The sequence below is a fragment of the Berghia stephanieae genome, chromosome 7, assembly GCF_034508935.2.
Source record: "Berghia stephanieae isolate SIO BIC M18660-M18661 chromosome 7, UCSD_Bste_1.3, whole genome shotgun sequence".
Lineage (NCBI taxonomy): Eukaryota > Metazoa > Mollusca > Gastropoda > Nudibranchia > Aeolidiidae > Berghia > Berghia stephanieae.
In genome coordinates, this window is record NC_088366.1 from 19,772,783 (window position 1) to 19,790,282 (window position 17,500).

The window sequence follows — 17,500 nt, forward strand, 5'->3', positions numbered from 1 at the left end:
GTAGTAGTAGTAGTAGTAGTAGTAGTAGTAGTAGTAGTAGTAGTAGTATATAGCTCCTTTCGTCGAAACCTCAAAGCGTTAACGTAAAGCCTGACACTGGGACTTTGATTTTGACGTCATCTTTAGATTAGTGAACCGTCTAATGAGTTAGTAGTGCTAAAGGAAACAAATTGATTGATTTATTGAATACAACTCACAATTTTCTATTCTTTTGGTGATCGTCACCTTGTATTTTGGTGTGATTTTTTTGGTCAGTGTCAGGCTGTGAGTTTACAAAGGCTACGGCTCGACAAAGAGATGAACGTGCACAAATGGAGGGGAAACGCAACACCGCCCCCCCCCCCTCCCCTCCCCGGCAAAGTCACACAGTAATAAAGATTTAAAGTAACAAATTAGGGAATAATCACTGGTGTAAGATAATTCAGAAGTTTATGTTAAACAATATTTACTTTTACTCGCTCAATCCAAACACCGACTATATCCGTAGTTTACCCGGGTTACTTTTACCCCATGCCTATTTATAACATATTTCTGAGACAAATAATAGGCGTTGTATCAAAACTAATGTTTTTTAGTTTTTGCATGTTAATGGTAGTTGAGTAAAACTATCTATGTACATGCTCATTGGTAATACATTTTTTTTCCAATTTTGAAAAAGTAGCAAAAATCTCTAGTTAACACGAGAAATAACTGAACCAGTCTTTTATCACAAGTTTCATTCTGGTGCAAGTTACTTGTATCATCATTCTATATCAACAACAACAACAACAACAACAACAACAAATACTGGGTTCAATGGGACTTAAATTGCCCAACTATAAAAGCACTGCTTTACTTCTACGAATAATATAATACATTGATAATTGAATCTGAGGCCCGATGGGTGGGACCGAAAAATAAATAATGAACGCAAAGCAATGATGCAATCTCAAACTATTTTCTGATGCAAGATTTGGTGCAGGAATGGAGAATCGCCACTAGAGCTATAATATTTCTTGTACTAAATAAGAGCTTTTTTTTGTTGTTGGGAGGTGGGAGGGGGGGGGGTTTCGTTTTTTGTTTTTTGTTTGTTTGATTTGTTTTGTTATTGGCGTTGGCTGAAAAAATGGGTTCTGAGTCCCGGAACGTTCGTAGTTAAATGTTCACTATTTCTTTTTTTTTTTTTTTTTCATTCTTTTTATGCTGTTATTTATGTTTTGTTCAGTATTGTGTAACATTGTAACACATATTTACCTTGAGTTAATGCTCCTTTTTCCTAGTCCCCAATGACTGTGTTGATTATCAGGGATTAATCTTAACTAATCAATGTTACATTTTATAGCACACAACTCTATTTTCTAAACTAAAAGTAAAACATCATAACATACACACTTACACACCCACACATTTACGAATTGCCTCAATCCCATGAACAAACGTTGTTAATCAAATCAAAAATAAATATCCCCAATGAAATCGTCAATAAACCATGAAATAAACCGCGTTTTCGTGTAATCAAAGGGAATGGGAAAAACATAATATGCAAGAATTTGAATGAAAATAAATCCAAAATCGTTCGATATCAGATTAACATCTGCGTTCCTTTCAATATAAACCCGACTTTATTAATAATACAAGATTTTAAGACAGATGGCTGTACTATACTATCGTATAATGAAGAAGAAGAAGATGAAAAAAAACGTATTAATTTATTATTTTGGCCAGAAAACTCGTCCTTTCAACATCGATCGATTAAAATGACCTTCATCTTGGTTAAAAACTCCCTAACCTTGGGCTTCTCAAGTCCCAGGTTTGAGAGTTTTTACTAAGACGAGGGTCATTTTGATCGATCGATATTTGAAGGACGAATTTTCTAAAATTTTAAATATTTGTTTTTTCAGAGTACCGAAGTATAAAGATTGATTCATTGTCGTTTTTGATACTACGAGGAGGTCGTATGCTATAAATCTTAACGAGGTAACTTTCTCATTAACCTTTCAAAGGCGAGAATTCATTTTCTTCTTTCAAATGTGACTCCCCTGCTTCACATGGCATAATATATATAAGATTGAAACAGATGTTTGAAAGTAAATGTGACGTTTGAATGGCCAGAAGTGCAATTGGTTTGTACCTTGGGATTTTACTTACCGTCAATTGGGGTTACCTTGCCTCAAGGGGAAACTTTGCCTCTGTGCATTTGGGGCATTTTGACTAATCTCAACTTTGTTTCAATACGATTCAATAGTCTGATGTCACGCCGCCCGGCAACGGCGGCCATCTTGGTTCTAAACAAAGAAAATCATTACTTTTTATTTTTCATGCTGGCTAGAACTTTTCAAATGCCTTGTGATCAGAATGTGTAAAAGTCAAAACATGATCAAGTTTATGTGTTTTTGTTTCCTCTGGATACCCTTTATGCTCGCCGGAGAAATATTTCATACGGGCGTCCGCCATTGTTCCGATAGTTTAGAGCCAATGTTACTAAGTTACCATGCGTCATTAGGAAGAAAGTGACGATACGACTGTTGAAGAGTATTATATTACACGTTTAAAGACTTGAATTTTTACCAAAGAAAACAATTGCCACAGAACTAAATAATCTCTTATTGGTTCAAAATTCAAGAGGCAAAGTTTCCCCTTTAGGCAAAGTTACCCCAGTTGACGGTACTTACTTACTTACTAACTTACTTACTTACTCACTCACTCACTTACGTACTTACTTACTTACTTACTTACTTACTTACTTACTTACCTACTTACTTAAGTCCTTGGGTTAACAAATTTTCTCTACACAGCTCTTTCCTGGGCCACTTCTCTAGTTCTCTCATAAAAAAATGAAGAAATAAAATAGTGTTCTAAGTTTCAAGAAATCTTATTTATTCTCCACTATTTTAGAGATAAGGCATTTTTAAAAAGTTTTATCTTTAAGTATAAATTCAATGGGAGCGATCTATATTCATGTTTTCGTCCAACTGAGTCATCGATCACATGATTTGTTGCTGTACAACGATTGGACATTTCTCAAAAAAACGTAAATACGCGGCTTTTTTAAAATGAAAGTGGTACACATACCCAATATATCAAGTTCGACGAAATTGTCAATGGGCATGAGCTATAGATAGTTCGAAGATGACGTCACTCAGGTCTTTGTTATTGTTTTTTGCCATCTACGTTTATGAGTAATGCTCACTGAATTGTATTAACCTGACTATAAACGTTCATGGATACACATAGTTTTGTGTGTTGGCCTGTTACTGTTATACTTCCGGATGGCAATGTTATGAGCTTCTTAGCCAAGCGCATACTATCTATATTACATTTCCATGTGCTCGAGGTCATTGGTCACATTGGAATATGTGCTCAAAGTGACCCACATAGTGAAAAGTGTTCATTTTTTTTATCACGATTGGTCATTTTGTTCAGCTTGACACATGGGTATGTTTACAACTTTCATAAACAAAGCAGCGTGTTTACATTTCTGAAGACATATCCAATCGTTGGACAGCAACAAATCATGTGATTGATGACTTGGTTTGACGAAAACATGAGTATAGACAGTATGCGCTTAGCTTAGAAGCTCATAACATTGCCATCCGGAAGTATAACGGACCAACACACAAAACTGTGTGTATCCATGAACGTTTATAGTCAGGGTAATACAGTTCAGTGAGCATTACTCATACACGCGGATGGCAAAAAAACAATAACAAAGGCCTGAGTGACGTCATCTTCGAACTATCTATCGATCGCTCCCATTATGAAGTTAGATATTTCTCAAACTGTGAACACACTTTTCGCTATGTGGGTCATTTTGAGCACACTTGGCAATGCGACCAATGACCTAACTCGAGCACATGGAAAGGTAATAAAGATCATCCCCATTTTCAATAGTTCAACACAATTATACTAGTTTGAGGCTATAGATAGTATGCGCTTGGCTAAGAAGCTCATAACATTACCATCCGGAAGTATAACGGACCAACACACAAAACTATTATTGTTTTTTTTTTTTTTTGCCATATAGATAGAATGAAGTTGACGTCACTCGGGTCTTTGCTATTGTTTTTGCCATCCACGTTTATGAGCAATTCTCACTAAACTGTATTAACCAGACTATAAACGTTCATGGTTACACACAGTTTTGTGTCTTGGTCAGTTATACTTCCGAATGGCACTGTTGTGAGCTTCTTAGCCAAGCGCATACTATCTATACGTTTATGAGTAATTCTCACTAAACGGTATTACCCGGACTATAAAAGCTCATGGTTACACAGAATTTTGTGTGTTGGTCCGTGATACTTCCGGATTGTAATGTTCTGAGCCTCTTAGCAAAGCGCATACTATACAGAGGTCACGTATAATAATTATTTCTCTCATTGGTTATCTGAACGACATAACACGATTTGTAAAACAATCGCCGAAGGAAAAGAAGAGGACAAGAGGCCAAGAGGTCGTTCTCCCAAGATCATGGCTAGACGACATCAAGAGTTGGACGGGGATTACAAGTGAAGTATGCAACAGACTGGTACGAGACTGGAAAGAATGGCGAACCATTTCTAGTCGATCACTTACGTGATGGCATTGGAGTAAGTACATTTTCTAGTCAGATCACAAAGCTTTAAAATAAAATAAAATCACAGTTTGACCAGAAATCTTTTTAGTTTATCTATCGATAGACCAAGATGACATCATACTTGTCAGTCTTCTTTTAAGTCTTAAGTTCAAGACTTTTAACGAGTTGGTATTCATCTCAATAGATAGTATGCGCTTGGCTAAGAAGCTCACAACTTTGACATCCGGAAGTGTAACGGACCAACACACAAAACTATGTGTAACCTTAAATGTTTATTGTCTAGTTAATACAGTTTAGTGAGAATTACTCATAAACGCGGAAAGCAAAAAAAAAACAATAACAAAGCCCTGAGTGACGTCATCTTCATACTATCTCTAGAGAGCACTGTCAACTAAATGTGCTCAAATAGAAATCGGAAAAGGTGCGTTTGAAACAGTGTGAAACAGCGTGTTTCACAGTATGAAACAGTGCAAGACAAGTGAACACAGGAACACACTTTTTTAGGTTTCCAACTTACACCAGTGCCCACGCCTTTATGTGCAGCACTTTACAAAGACTCAAGCTAACAACAACACGTAGGACGATACATGAAGCCAATATCTATATTCAGGTTTTCGTCCAACCAAGTCATCAATCACATGACTTGTTGTTGTCCATAGATTGGATATTTCTTATCAAATGTAAACACGATAGTTCGTTTATGAAAGTTGTAAACATACCCATGTGTCAAGCTGAAAAAATGACCAATCGTGTTGTTAGACATTTCAAAAACTGTGAATACTTTTCACGAAGTGGGTCACTTTGAGCACATATTCCAATGTGACCAATGACCTCGAGCACATGGAAAGGTAATATAGATCATGTCCAATAGCCGCTATTACAATATTTTCGATAGAGAAAGCAATGTTAACGGTAGGCCAACTTATTTTACACCTATGATAAAAAAAAATGTGAGTGAAGCGCTTTGCTTTTTTCAGGGACTCAACTTGCTCCTGTCACACCGGAACTCAAACCCGGGACCTCTAAAAGCCACTAAACCACAAGGCCGATATTTGATGTAAAGCGGTTTAGCCGGAATGTTGAATAATTGTGAATGAAAAAGTACAGATGAAGCAGAAGAAAAAATACTAGAGAAAAACAAACATCCAAACGGAATCAGCCTGCCTGGACTGAAGATCGAACTTCAGTTCGATTTGAGCCCAAATGGACATGATCTATATTGCATTTCCATGTGCTCGAGGTCATTGGTCACATTGGAATATGTGCTCAAAGTGACCCACATAGTGAAAAGTATTCACAGTTTTTGAAATATCTAACATCCCGATTGGTCATTTTGTTCAGCTTGACACATGGGTATGTTTACAACTTTCATAAACAAAGCAGCGTGTTTACATTTCTGAAGAAATATCCAATCGTTGGACAGCAACAAATCATGTGATTGATGACTTGGTTGGACGAAAATATGAATAAAGATCGCTCCCATTGAGGAAGCTGTTTTTTTTTTAACATTTTTTTTTTGTGGGGGGGGGGGGAGAGGTATTTTTGGGGTTTTTTTGGTGTGTGGGTGGGTGGGTGTGTGTGTGTGTGTGTGAGTGTTTCTCTCTGGTTTGACTGGCACTATTTCATAATACCTTTTTTAATATGTATCTTCCACCAGTAGGTCTGATCCCTGATTTGTCATGTTTGTCAATGGCCAAAATAAAAAAAATAGTTTTGTCAGCATATGGCAAAAGGAGTAAGTTCGATCTCGGGTAAAGTAAAGATTTTTTTCTTGTTCCCGTCCGTCCAGTTGTGATTGGGTTGCTGGGTCGTTAGGCTTGGCGGAAAGTACTTTTCTATATACTGGCGTTCTATCCGAAGGGTAGCAAGCTGTGCATTGGTCCGTTTCACGCTATAGAAACCGAGATAAAGCCCGGCTCTATGGGCTCAGTATAGGTCTAATCCTTTTTTTTTTTATCAAGAGAGCAGCAACAACGAAGCCCGTGTCGTATCTCTACTACCGTAATGTTCCTTTTGGTGAAAATTGTTGGATTTAAAGTCGTATAAGAGTAAAACCTCAAGAAGCAGCTGGAGATGCCACGCTGAGGCTAAACGGAAGGAAAAGGGGGCACCATGGGAGGAAGAGAAAAGGGCAGCCCAGAATCGTGTCTTGTGGAGGAGTGTCGTTGGTGGTCCATGCTCCTGTAGGGATCGAGAGGCCTAAGTAGGTAAATAAGTAAATATATAAGTAAGTAGATAAATAAGAGTAAGATATATAGAAAAATAAAGGGAGTAAAAATTACTCTTTATAAAAGATACAAAACAACGTAAACGACCTTTCGGCCTTTGGCCTTCTTCGGGTAAACAAGAAAAGGAAATATGTTTCCTTTTCTTGTCTACCTAAAGAAGGTCAAAGGCCGAAACGTCGTTTAACTTTGTTTTGTATCTTTTTAAAGAGTCAGTTTTACTCCCTTTATTTTACTATACGTTCCATTGACTCATTTAGGCACCTCGAGATGTAAATAAGAGTAACATCATAGCTCATTGGGAGAGCACTCGCTTCATATGTGCGGCATGTGGTCTAGTGGTATGACACTCGCTTTCGGACGGAAGGTCCTGGGTTCGAGCCTCGCGCTCGGCGCATGGTTGAGTCCTTGGAAAAGGCTCTTTACTCACATTCTCTCACCGTCCTCATGTGTAAAATGGCGTTAACAGCGTTGTCTTTGTCCGAAAAATTGTAATATCGCCTAACATGCGTCATGTCCCGTCCTACATGTTAAATTATGTTGCTGTTGACCAGGGACCCCTTGTAAAGCGCTTTGAGCACATTTAGTGGATATTGCGCTATATAAAGCTCAATTATGTATAAAGACTCGTGTCGATCGTGGATGCAGTCGAGGGTTTGGGGTTTGTTTTTTTTCTTACTACTCTGTCCACCCGGATCTAATAAAGAAAGCTGACATTGAAAGCCAAATAAAAAGAAGAAGAAGGCGTTGGCTGGGTCATGTGGATCACTTCCCAAGACAGCCTTGTACTAGACAGCAGATGGGAAGAGAAAGCGGGGAAGACCCAAAGAAACCTGGCGAAAGACCATGGAGATAGAATTAAAGGAAGCAGGCCTGTCCTGGAATACAGCCACCGCAAAAGCAGCCGATCGCAGAAAATGGAGATGTCTGGTGGATGCCCTATGTTTGATACTCTATGTAAAAGTTCGACAATAGGCTTAAAAAGAATTGCGTCAGTTAGAACTTTCCTAACAAGAGAAGTAACATGCAAACTAATAACATCTTTCATACTATCTAAAATAGATTACTGTAACTCGTTAATCTCGAATGTAAGCAACGATAAAATATCACGCCTTCAAAGTATCCAGAATGCGGCTGCTAAATTGATTTTAAGAAAGAAGAGAACATCCTACTCGTTGCCACTTTTGTATGAGCTGCATTGGTTACCAGTTAAAGTGAGAACAAGGAATTTACCCAATGGAAACCGTACGGTGCTCTTATTGGCTAACCAACCAGCGGCCTCGATGAGAAAAATATCCGCCATTTTTCTGTTGGCTGGGAATCGCGTTACTATAGTAAACAAGCGCTGATCGGCCGTTCATGAAAACAAGTTGCTGCTCGCTCGTTTAACTCAAAATTATTCAAAACGATCTCTCTAAAATGATATAAATGTGACTTCTTAAGGTTTTCTTCACGGTCAAAACCACACAACATTCTATTAATGATTACGTCCGAGGCAAAAAGGAATATTGACAGGTCGCCCGAGAGTTGAACTCGTGAGACGACAAACATCAATGCGAAGTGTAGCGAGAGTCAAGCTATTGTTTGTCTTGTCCTATTCTATATAGAGAAAAGGATAAATAGTATAGCCTCGTGTGTGAGTGGTTGCGTGTCATAGTCTTGTTTTTAAATTGTTTCTGTTGTTTATGTGTGTAGTGATGACTCTCTCACACTCAATTTCAATGCCGAAAGAGGAATTCCCGCACACAAGAAAGGGGAATTGGGGTGGTATTTGGCATACATATTGTATAGTATCTAGTTCTAAATAGATAACTGATTAGAATTATATTATGATATATAAACACAATGCCAAATACAATTCCGAAGTTTCCTTATTTCAAATGAAGTAAAGCTCCAAAACCTAATGGTAGTGATTGTAGTACTGAGTGTTAGTGAGGTGATGTGGTGTTGTTGGTGGTTGTAGTTGTAGTAGTAATAGTGATGATGATGTGGTTGTGGTGATGATTGTAGTTGTAGTAGTAGTGGTAGTGATGATGATGTGGTGGTGGTTGTAGTAGTAGTGGTAATGGTAATGATATGGTGGTGGTGGTGGTTGTAGTAGTAGTGGTCGTGATGATGATGTGGTGGTGGTGTTTGTAGTAGTAGTGGTAATGATGCGGCTATGTGGTCTAGTAGTATGACACTCGCTTCCGGATCGGAAGGTCCTGGGTTCGAGCCTCGCGCTCGGCGCATAGTTGAGTCCTTGGAAAAGGCTCTTTACTCACATTCTCTCACCGTACTCAGGTGTAAAATGAGTACCTGGCCGTTAACAGAGTTGTCTTTGTCCGAAAAATTGTAATATCGCCTAACAGGCGTCATGTCCCGTCCTACATGTTAAATGTTGACCAGGGACCCCTTGTAAAGCGCTTTGAGCACATTTAGTAGATATTGCACTATATAAAGCTCAATTTAAAAAAAAAATATTTCAATGATGATGATATGGTGGTGGTGGTTGCAGTAGTAGTAGTGGTAGTGATGATAATGTGGTGGTGGTTGTAGTTGTAGTAGTAGTGATAGTGATGATGATGTGGTGGTGGTTGTAGTAGTAGTGGTAGTGATGATGATGTGGTTGTAGTAGTAGTTGTAATGGTGATGATATGGTGGTAGTGGTGGTTGCAGTAGTAGTGGTAGTGATGACGATGTGGTTGTGGTGGTTGTAGTAGTAGTGGTAATGGTAATGATATGGTGGTAGTGGTGGTTGTAGTAGTAGTGGTAATGGTAATGATATGGTGGTGGTTGTAGTAGTAGTGGTCGTGATGACGATGTGGTTGTGGTGGTTGTAGTAGTAGTGGTAGTGATGCTATTGTGGTGGTGGTTGTAGTAGTTGAGGTAGTGATGTGGTGGTGGTTGTAGTAGTAGTGGTGGTGGTGGTTGTGGTAGTAGTGGTAATGATGATGATATGGTGGTGGTGGTTGCAGTAGTAGTGGTAGTGATGACGGTGTGGTTGTGGTGATTGTAGTAGTGGTAGTGATGATGATGTGCTGGTGGTGGTGTAGTAGTAGTGGTAGTGATAATGATGTGGGGCTGGTGGTTGTAGTAGTAGTGTTAGTGATGATATTGTGGTGGTGGTTGTAGTAGTAGATGATGTGGTGGTTGGAAAACACATTACAGGTTATTATAATACATGATTACACACATTCTCTAACTTCATTTTTTGACAGCTTCGTTGTGCCATAAATATACGCAACAGTTCTGAAACATTTTATTGTGGATTTTGATATTGTTTGTTGTTTTTCTTGTGTCGTTATGTTGACATAGATACCGAATGAATGGTAATTACTACATTCTCAGCCAACAACAAAATGGCGCTGAATGCTTTCATTGGTGGACACTTTTTAGGCTTCGTACGTATTCTCATTCGTTTAATTCTATGAGTGAGAATCGAATTCAAACTAGCAGTATTGTGCTATAAGTGCCTTAATGATCAAGCACCATTGTATATTACTGAATTTTTAGAAACTTATAAGCCAACGAGGAGTCTACGTTCTGCACTAGATTCTACAAAATTAATTGTTACAAATAAATATAAATATAAATTTTACGGCGGCAGATCGTTCAGCCACGTCGGACCTTCCATCTGGAACTCTCTTCCTAAAAGAATAAGAGAAGCGCAGTCCTTATCAATATTTAAATCAAAGTTAAAACACAATCTCTTTGTTAAAACACATCTTGATTAATGCATCTTTGTAATTTGACCCCAATATGAATGTTAATTTAGTTTATGTTATTTTATCATTATTTTATATTATTTCCGTATTTGACATAGCATGTGGATGTATTATAACATATCTTGTATTAATGACTTTATGTTTAGTTATTACATTGTTGCATAATGATAATATTATGTTGATGTAGTATGTATAATGTTTCATTTGTATAATAATGTCACTGTATTATTGTTTCGCGCATTGAGCATCACCCAGTGATGAAAATGCGCGTTATAAATGTCATGTATTATTATGTGCCTCAAGGCCCGGAGAGGATAAAGTAAGCAAGTAAGTAACCTGTCCACCTAGCGGTGATTGGGTAGTAGTTGGGTCTATTAGAGCTGACATAGAGTACTTCCCGATAGACTAGAACCCTATTCAAAGACTAATAAGCAGTTGGTAATGTCGGTTTAACGCTTTAGAAACCGGGATAGACTCCGATCCATGTGGGCCTTACAGCTTTGAATAAGCAGTTGGTAATTTCGGTTTAACGCTTTAGAAAACGGGATAGACTCCGATCCGTGTGGGCCTTACAGCTTTGAATAAGCAGTTGGTAATGTCGGTTTAACGCTTTAGAAACCGGGATAGACTCCGATCCATGTGGGCCTTACAGCTTTGAATAAGCAGTTGGTAATGTCGGTTTAACGCTTTAGAAACCGGGATAGACTCCGATCCATGTGGGCCTTACAGTTTTGAATAAGCAGTTGGTAATGTCGGTTTAACGCTTTAGAAACCGGGATAGACTCCGATCCATGTGGGCCTTACAGCTTTGAATAAGCAGTTGGTAATGTCGGTTTAACGCTTTAGAAACCGGGATAGACTCCGATCCATGTGGGCCTTACAGCTTTGAATAAGCAGTTGGTAATGTCGGTTTAACGCTTTAGAAACCGGGAAAGACTCCGATCCATGTCCCTTACAGCTTTGAATAAGCAGTTGGTAATGTCGGTTTAACGCTTTAGAAACCGGGATAGACTCCGATCCATGGGCCTTACATTACAGCTTTGAAGGACAAAAGTTTTATAGAGTAAACTTGAACACATCATGTAAAGGGTTAAGCTTTAACAGGCCTATTCTATCGTAAATTGGCAAAATACTTACTTTTAATTTGGCCAGAAAATTATTACTTCATAATAACACTAAATTGATACAATTCCTGAGTTTGCCAAAAAAAAAAAAAAAATAACTTAAATTATCTATGCTGAATAAGTATAAGTTACAAGATATAAGACTTTTGTAAAATTTTGGAGTTATCTCACTATATCGATAAATTAAGTAAATTTCCTGGCCAAGATGTAAATAAGGTATTTTGTCATTTTGCAACAATACTCCATGTGAAGTGGGTGTTCACACTTTATCAACAGCTGCTGTGGAGGCGAATCAATAGCCTGACGTCAATAACTTGAAAGGATTAATTTAGTCAATTCATCCACAGCTTAAGACTTACATGAATTTTTTTTTCCTGGCCAGTCTTCCTGGAGATTGATTGACTGAATACACGATAAATTTAGAAATTATATTTTGATGTATCCAGATTACACAAAAAGACAGAAATAGATACAGAAGTATTAAGATTGGTTGGATATATAGATGTTTTTTTTGTTTGTTTGTTGCTTTAGGTCTCTTCCAACACAATTGAGGTTATATGAGAGACCGCTGAAACAAAAAAACAAGCAATCTAACAAAAATAGTACAAATGTCAATCAAAATCATAACCTAAAGATATCATAAGCTAAATTATAAATAACCAAGAACAAACAGGCAGAGGATGGATGTAATGAATAAATAAATATATCAATAAATCAATACATAAATCGATCAATGTATTAAATAAATAGATGGGTGGTTGAATAAATGAAAGAATAAATAAAGAGGTAGATAAATAAATAAATAAATTAATTAATTAATTAATTAATTAATTAATTAATGATTAGATAAATAAATCAAAAGTAAATATATAAATTAATAAATAGATAAATAAATGAATAATTATAGATAAATAAAAAAATAAATAAACAAAAATAAACAGACTTGGCAACTTTTCCTTACCATTCTCCCCGTTGTTCATTGAATACTCAGTAACAAATTTAGAAATTATGCTTGGATGTCTAACAGTAAAAGATCATAGAAAAAGACAAATTAATTTTTGAGAATAAAGAAGTTAAAAACATTTATAAACACATTATCTATTCCTTTTATCAATGTGCGGCTTTGTGGTAAAGATGATGTGCACTTATGTGCAGGTCTGATAAGCCAATTCTTTATGGACTCATTGTTATAAAGGAAATCTTAAATAATGACGAAAAATATTGTCCATCACAACAATGTTAAACTAGGCCCATAAGTGGGTTCGGATGTCAGATCTGCATATATGTACACGTCGGGTAAAGTGGTATGAAACTTGGCTTGTGACGTGCATGGTCTATGTTGGTTGCGCAAAGTTTAGTTCTTTGAAAAAAGTATCCACTCACATACCCTCACGATACTCAGGTAAAAATGAGTACATGGCCGGTTAACATTATCCCTGAAGGCAGCATGTCTCATCTTGTCTGTTCAATGCTGTTGTTAGCTTGGAACTCTTTGTAACTGCATTTTCGTTCGGCTATGTGATCTAGTGGTATGACACTCGCTTTCGGATCGGAAGGTCCTGGGTTCGAGCCTCGCTCGGCGCATAGTTTAGTCCTTGGAAAAGGCTCTTTACTCACATTCTCTCACCGTGCCAAATGAGTACCTGGCCGTTAACAGCATTGTTCTGTAGGAAAAAATTGTAATATCACCTAACAGGCGTCATGTCTCGTTCTACACGTTACGTGTTGCTATTGGTCAGGGACTCATTGTAAAGCCCTCTGAGCACGTTTAGTGGATATTGCCCAATATGGCGATATGTAAGCTCAAGTTAGTGAATATTTCTCTACTTATACTCATGTTGTTGTTGTTGTTTTTTTTTTCACATTAGAGGCAATAGGGTTGATTATAATTTGGTAGCCAAATAATTATCAATGGGGATTATCTATATTGACTTTCCATGTGCTTGTGGTTATTGGTCACATTGCAAAATGTGCTCAAAGTGACCCGCATAGTGAAAAGTGTTCACAGCTTTTGAACTATCAAACATCACGATTGGTTATTTTGTTTAGTTTGACACACGGGTATGTTTACACCTTTTATTAACAAAGCAGCGTGTTTACATTTGTTAAGAAATATCCATTTTTTCCCGACAGAGCCAACAGTGTTAACGTCAATGTGCTAATTTTACACCTGAGTACGGTGAGAGAATGTGAATAAAGAGACTTTTCCAATGACTCAACTATGCGTCGATCAAAGAAAAGAAAAAAAAATGGCAAATTCTTCCATCAGAAAATCAAAGAAGTGACAAACAAAACTAAATCAGGTGCTAAAAGTGGATGCATCAAAGACAATCGTGGAAACACCATCATGGACAAAGACTGCATTCTAAACAGATGGTCAGAATATATTGAAGAACTTTTCTTTGATAATCGAGGAGAAATGCCTATGATAAAAGAACTGGAAGGGCCTTCTATAATGAAAGATGAAGTTAGGAACGTCATGAAAAGCATGAAAAATGGAAAAGCTGCAGGACCTGATGCCATAACAATTGAAGCCTTGACTGGCCTGGGTGAATGGGGGATTGAATTCATCACAAACCTTCTAAATCAAGTGTATGACACAGGAAAAATGCCAACTGATATGAAACGATCCATTTTTATAGCACTACCAAAAAAGCCAGGGGCAGTTGATTGTGAACAACACAGAACTATTAGCCTAATGAGCCACCTCACAAAAATTCTTTTGAAGATAATTTTACTAAGAATAAGAAATAAAATACGACCTGAAATTGGGGAGATGCAATTTGGTTCTGTTGAGGACAAGGGTACCAGAAATGGAATATTCACATTATCAATGCTGATGGAAAGATGTATTGAAGTAAATAAAGATCTGTATATGTGTTTCATCGACTATTCAAAAGCCTTTGATAAAGTACAACACGAAAAACTATTCAAAATTCTATCATCCTTGGACATTGATGGTAAAGATTTAAGAATATTACGGAATTTGTACTGGGAACAAAAGCAGCAATGCGTGTTGACAACGAACTAAGCAGTTTTACACCTATTAGAAGAGGAGTTAGGCAGGGGTGTGTTTTGTCTCCAGATTTATTCAACCTCTATAGTGAAATGATATTAAGAGATATCGAACATAAGAAGGGGGTGTGTATTGGAGGAAAGAATGTAACAAATCTGAGGTATGCAGATGATACGGTTCTACTGGCAGAATCTGAACATGAACTACAAGAATTACTGGATGTTGTAGTCAGGAGTAGTGAAAATATGGGACTGGAACTGAATATATCTAAAACAGAATGTATGACGGTATCTAAAAATAATAACCCACCAGCCTGTGTAATAACAAGCAGAGGACAAACAATACAACAAGTTGAATGTTTCAAATATTTAGGCTTCAATGTAACATCCAATGGAAAATCAGATTGTGAAATAAAGAAAAGAATAGGTATGGCGAAGAATGCATTCAACCAGCTGCATACAATTATGAAAAACAGGAATATTAGCATGAAAACAAAAATCAAAGTCCTGGATTGCTATGTACTGTCTGTGCTGCTATATGGTTGTGAGAGCTGGACCATAAACAAGACCATGGTTAAAAGACTGGAGGCAGTGGAAATGTGGTTTTACAGAAGAATGATGAGGGTGTCATGGATGGAAAGGAAAAGAAATGAAGAAATTTTAGAAATGGCAAACAGAAAAAGATCACTGATAACAAAAATCATCAAACGCCAAATGGAATTTTCAGGACACATTATCCGCCACCCTGGTTTGGAAATACTCGCCTTGACTGGAAAGATGAATGGAAAAAGAATAAGAGGAAGACAAAGAATAACGTATTTGAAAGGGATAAGAACTTGGACAGATGAAGCTGAGAAAGGTGGCGCTGCTTTAATAGAATTGGCAAGAGATAGATCAGCTTGGCGGAAGATGACCTCCGACGTCTGCTTCAGATATGGAACTACATGAGATGAGATGCGTCGATCAGAGTGGGACTCGAACCCTGGACCTGAACCCAATGACATCAACAAATCATGTGATTGCTGACTTGGTTGGACGAAAACATGAATATAGATCGCTCTCATTTGTAGTGTACTCGCCTCACAAGCAGAGAGACCGGTATCGTCTTGAGATTTTTCCTTTTGTATTATTTTTCTCTCATTGAGTTGGAGGTGTGGGTCCGGGAGAAGGAAGAACCTTGTCTGGACGCCGGTTTGGATCATTCTTGGTCTGGCTACTCATCTTCAGCTGTTCCAGCAGGATTGGATCTAGGCTGGTATCACTTTCAGGGTCATGGCAAAGCGCAAGCTCCTGTACGACGGCAACGTGATGATCCTTCGCAGGAGACTTTCGAAGCTGGGTTGACGAAATGAATTTGGAGGTGTAGCCATACGCTACTACTACTAATATTTTTATCTCTAGATTTAATTTTCAGTCTCATTTTATGAGGGGGGGGGGGGCGACGTGCACTTATTTGCAGGTCTGATAACCCAAATCATATGGGCTCATTGTTGTAATTGAATTCTCAAAAACATGACTCAAAATATTGACCATTACAATGTTAGACTAGGCCCATATTTGCATTCGGATGTCAGACCTGCATATGTACACGTCGGCGTTGTCGGGGGGGGGGTCATTTTTTCCTGTTTTAGAATTTTTATAGATTTTCGTTGCTTGTTACGCTCTGTCCCGTATGCGTCATTTTCTGATTTAGAAGTTTTTAAAAACTGCCGCTAAAATGTTTCTCCTTGGGTCGAATGAAAAAGTGAAAGAAAATATTTAATATTTTATAAATAAATATAGAGATTATAGCATTGCCTGAAACCGACGTGCAATTTATTTTTTTTTTCAGTTCCTTGGTTTTGTTTTGTGGGTTTTTTTTTTTTCTAAAATGTGTAGACGTCTCACTTGTGAGCACAACTAATTGCTATTGTCAACAAAATGTTTTGTGTCTTGTGTTTAAAACAAGAAAAAGTAACCTCAATAAGTCAATGGGAGATAATTGATACATGTGCATGTTTCACGATGATTGATGATAAAATAAGTTATTTCCCTTCCATTTCGCGCGATTGAAACCAGAAAATCATGAGTTACTTCTCTTCCATTGAGTAGGAAAGTGCCAGAAGACAATAGAGAATAAAAAATTTTCGCGGCGGTGATGGGGGTTTGAACCCGCGACCTTACCGGTACGACAACTCCGCCTGGCCGGTGAGAGCGTGACTCTACCGTATGAGCTATCCCCATCACCGCCGCGAAAAATTGTTATTCTTTACAGACATATTATGTCGAGACAATTCTAATACTAAAAATATAATTTTTAGCCTAAATACGATATTTCAGTTCATAGGATATGTAATTATTGAATTATTATTATTATTATTAAAGATAATGAATATATTTCAATTTTCATATATTATTTGCAGGTCTGAATCTGAATGTTACTCAAAGTCGACTCAATTCTGAGTATTTGTATTTGAGGGTGGAGAGAGTTGTTGAGTGTGACAGACATTGTTGGTATTTAGGCTGAAGATTTTTGATAATCTTCGTTTGAATGTTTCTAAATCTGTTGTGTTCACACATGATTCGGGAAGAGCGTTCCAATCTTTGATAGTGCGGGGTGCAAATGCATATTTGAAGATGTTTAAATGTGTTGATTATTGGCAATGGTGTGAGCTTCTTTGCCAAGCGCATACTATCTATAGTAGAAAAATTATGATAAATGTGAGATTTTACTTTATCGTCAGTGTCAGGCAATGTCTCTCCTGTCTTCATTTTTTAAAAAAAGATACTAACTCCAGTTTCAAATCTTGGGCTATGAAATCTAATCTTAGTTTCCGAGTCATCCCAACACAACTTATTACCGATGTGAAGCGGTGGGTCACATAACGTAATGGCTCT